Source organism: Palaemon carinicauda, chromosome 10 (assembly GCF_036898095.1).
Source record: "Palaemon carinicauda isolate YSFRI2023 chromosome 10, ASM3689809v2, whole genome shotgun sequence".
Taxonomy (NCBI): domain Eukaryota; kingdom Metazoa; phylum Arthropoda; class Malacostraca; order Decapoda; family Palaemonidae; genus Palaemon; species Palaemon carinicauda.
Genome location: NC_090734.1, coordinates 125,403,255 through 125,408,254, shown reverse-complemented (window position 1 = coordinate 125,408,254; position 5,000 = coordinate 125,403,255).

The following is a 5,000-nucleotide window of genomic DNA, read 5'->3' as shown; positions in this document are numbered from 1 at the left end:
CCGAAAAGATATATATATATATATATATATATATATATATATATATATATATATATATATATATATATATATATATAGAGAGAGAGAGAGAGAGAGAGAGAGAGAGAGAGAGAGAGAGAGAGAGAGAGAGAGAGAGAGAGAGAGACCCCCTTTTTATTTTATATATATATATATATATATATATATATGTGTGTGTGTATATATATATAATATTATATATACAGTATATGTATATATACACTGTATATATAGGACGGTTTAACTTTAAGTAGTAATTTCACCAGGCCTCTAAGTATGATGATGCAAGTCTCACACCATATGCTTGGTCCCTGCAAGTACTTGTACCCATTTACATACGCATTACTTGACGGGCGACAGGATGGGATCGAACCCCGGACCTTGCAAACGCTGAGTTAGTATTCCACGTGCCTTTTTGGTTGCTCGAACAGCAACAAAAAAAGCACGGATGAGTAAATCGAGAGCCGAGCAGGAATCCCCCTCTTAGGATCATGACGGCTTGATTCTCCGGAAATATTGCCAAAGGACGAGGAAACCATTTAGATGTAAATGCCTGCGTTCAAAAAGGTATGATGATGTGGCCTCACATTCCTTTTCGGTCCTTATATGAGTTGTTTTTGTTTTCAATTTTGATTTTAATCATCATTATTTTCCCGAATTTCTTGTTATGGGATAAAGCAAAGTTTTTTTTTTCTTTATCTTCCGGTCTAAATTGAAAATTGTTCGAAGCACATGATCACAGGAGGCAAAATACGGGAATTTATCTATCATATGAATACTAGTGCATGGGACCCGTCAAAAATAATGGCTAAATATTTATATATGCACACACGCCCACCCTCATCTCCCCAGGCTATGCTACTCCCTTTCCCCACTAACCGAGGGATGGGGAGAGCTGTGCGTGACCGAAAAGATATATCTATATATACACCTAGGCACTTGCTCTTTATTATATAGGGGTGATGAAATCGTACTTTGTAAATGAATACATCTATTAATGCATGATTATTTAAAGGACAGTCCAAATTTTAAAAGATTATGCGAAAAGTAAGTTATTTACTTGAATCTCTTGCACTCGGCATATGGAAGATTCTCACTATACATGTACGGTAAAATGAGACGACACTTAATACACATCAGAAGAAGTGGTAAATTCAGCGAACTGCTCGAGAGATGCTTTGCGCATGCGCAGTGCTTACTCTCCGTCCATATTAACGGGAACCCGGTGCCTCCGTTGAGCATTACAACCCCGACCGCAGCATAGTGACGTTGGCACCCGAGAGTTACTCCCTTAGTTGGCATCACTCGGAACCTTTCTTTATTTTTTCCCTTCGCGTGTAAATATTCCTCATTCATTTCTTACCTTCAATGAACTGAGTATTAATTGGAAGGTCTCACGAGAACCCCGAGGAAAATGAAAAGAGTAAACAGAAACTTTGTTACCAAGTTGCGTTGTCGAAGCAAAATCTCGAGATGAAACTTTTCCTCGCGAATGTTTCTGGAAATTGAGTGGTTAACGGTGAGTCTAAAACACATTGTAAATAGAACGCAAAATAAATACAGGCGCATAACGAAAACAGATTGGGAAACTAGAAAGGGAAAAAAACTAGAAACCCGTTTTTTTTAGTTTGACAACTTCTTAAGCAAATGATGAAACCATATACTAACTCCTTGATGATATGTTGTCGAGTGAAAAGGATCTAAACAGGTTCCTTAATATACCTGAAGTAACAATTTAACATAATGAAAATAAATAGTGACATCATGAAACTAACATGAAGACATTAAATTGGAACAAGCAAACGATTGATTTGTAAATGACAGACCGCGCTGCTGACGGAAATTAGCCAAAGTTAGACATTGGAGACCAAGAAGAAAGCTAGCATGATAACACGAGTGGGTCTGGAGGCTCATGTCCCATCCCCTAATAAACACAGGAATCCCACCCTAACATGTTGAGAAAATTATCATTTCTAAATCAACTTTAAACTTTAGCATTGCAATTAAACTATTCTTTCAGTTCGTGTTATGCAAGAAATTTCATAGTGTTTTAATAATTTTTTTTGTTACGAAGCAGTGATATCATTTGATATATTCTGGTACACTGTGATCTAAATATATAAATATATGTATAAAAACATTTTGTATAAGATCACAGACGAATGGAAACCTCCTTGCGACAGAATGCCGCCAAACATGTAGCCTTTTTACAGGAAAAGCTTTATTACCGATAATACTAAGGTAGGTTGAAGGTATAGTCGGCGTTTTTAACCATGAAATTTAACAGAAAGGACACACACGCATATATATATATATATATATATATATATATATATATATATATATATACATATATATATATATATATATATATATATATATATGTATATATATATATACATATATATATATATATATATATATATATATATATATATATATATATATATACTGTATACACAAATACCCTTGGTAAGGATAAAAGAGACTCTTGACTAGCCAGAGAGTACTACATTGGATCCTTCTCTCCGGTTACGGTTCATTTTCCCTTTGCTTACACATAAACACACACTGAATAGTCTGGCCTATTCTTTACATATTCTCCTCTTTCCTCGTACACATGACAACGCTGAGATTATCAAACAATTGTTCTTCACTCAAGGGGTTACTGGAATGTAATTATTCAGTGGCCACTTTCCTCTTGGTAAGGGTAGAAGAGACTTTTAAACTATGGTAAGCAGCTATTCTAGGAGAAGGACGCTCCAAAATCAAACCAGTGCTTTCTGGTCTAAGATAGTGCCAGAGCCTCTGTACCATGGTCTCTCACTGTCTTGGGGTAGAGTTCTCTTGTTTGAGGGTATACTCGGGCACACTATTCTATCATTTCTCTTCCTCTTGTTTTTCAAAGTTTTTATAGTTTATATATGAAAGATTTTTGTTAATGTTGTTACTGTTCTTAAAATTTTTTATTCTAATTGTTGATTACTTTTCTTGTAGTTTCTTTATTTCCTTTCCTCACTGGGCTATTTTTTCTGTTGGAGCCGTTGGGCTTTTCCAAATAGGGTTTAACCTAGCAAGTAATAATAATAATAATAATAATAATAATAATGGTAATACCAATAATAATAATAATAATGATAATAATAATAATAATAATAATAATAATATGCATGGCTGTGTATAGCAAATAAGTATAGCAGTACTGTATATACGTATAAAATCTTGCGTAAAAGCAAGAACATTTTCACTGTATGTTGTAGTCAAAGTATCAGTAGAATAGAAATATTTTTTCGGACATAATCCCTAAATAATTCTATCTCTTTAAATACTGTTAATTCAATCATTGAAAAACAAAGTACATCCTTATAGAATAAAAGCAATTGCAAAGAGGAAGAAAGAAATGCGATAATTTAATAAATGTCATGAATGAAATGTAACGGATAATATATAATCAGCTAATAAATAAAGGGTAAATGCAGTAATCAGCCAGTTAATAAGGCCTATAAGATAAACATGAATTACTTAATGAATATTAATTTGATCTGTAGAGGCCATTAGCTGGTTGGATCATTGCATTAGAATAAAGTCATAGTCCCAGTTCTGGGACAGAGGAGGCCATTCAACATTGAGGGGTAACTTGTGGGTAAAATAAAAGGCTATAAAGTGGGTGCAGCTAGAGTCAAAAGGGACACTGCAAGCATCCTGCATTTAAGCCTACGGTTAATCGAGTGAGGAGCACTCAAGTCGTTGGAAATATAGCTTTATTTCTGTTATAAGGTTTTGTTTGATATAGAAATTATGCATCCTAGTATCCTAGAGGAAGAATACTTACGACCACGATACTGAAACAATACTAAATAATCCAATTACATTAGATTCTTCTCTCTTGTTGCGGTTCGTTTTCCCTTTGTCTACATATACACCGAATAGTCTGGCCCATTCTTTACATATTCTCCTCTGTTTTCATACACCTGACAATATTGAGCTTACCAAACAATTTTTCTTCACCCCAGGGGTTACTGCACTATCATTGTTCAGTGGCCACTTTCCTATGGGTAAAGGTAGAAGAGAATCTTTAGCTATAGTAAGCAGCTCATCTAAGAGAAGGACACTCCAAAATCAAACCATTGTTCTTCAGTCTTGGGTAGTGCCATAGCCTCTGTACTATGGTCCTCCCCTGATGTAGGTTAGAGTTCTCTTGCTTGAGGGTACACTCGGGCACACTGTTCTATCATTTTTCTTCCTCTTGTTCTGTTAAAGTTTTTATAGTTGTATAGGAGATATTTATTTTTAATGTTACTGTTCTTAAAATATTATATTTTTCTTTCTTTCCTTTCCTCACTGGGCTATTTTCCCTGTTGGAGCCGCTGGGATTAAAGCATCCTGATTTTCCAACTAGGATTGTAGCTTACCAAGTAATAATAATAATAATAATAATGATAATAATAATAATAATCTGAAAACATCGATTATATAAATAACGATCCGCTCTTAACCCTTTCATCGTCAGTGGTGAATTCAACAAAACTTCTGATGGTCACACAAACCCTAGCTTGTTGATAATTATTGAAATACTCTCATTAACACCTTTCAAATAAACCTTTTTGATGGTTTGGGTGATTTTCAAAGATCTTTCTCTTTTTCAAATTTTGATTAAGTCATCAATGGCAGTGAAAGGGATAAGGTGACTAATGGGTCACTTGATATGAGCAAATTGGTACAGAAAAGTGGGTTGTTATGCTACCAGATTCCCTACATTGGTTTCAATGCACTTAACCAAATATATTATTCTTCATCTTGCCAGCTATTTCTGTGGCTTTTATTTACGTCTCTTTTATCGTTGGTTTAATTGTTGCTCTATTTCTTTTGACGTTTACGATGCTGAGATATATATTCGATTTTCAGCTTGAGCACTAATTCAATTAACTATTCCTACACACCTATACTGCTAAATAGTTTCTTGTTGTGGTTATTGTTGTTTT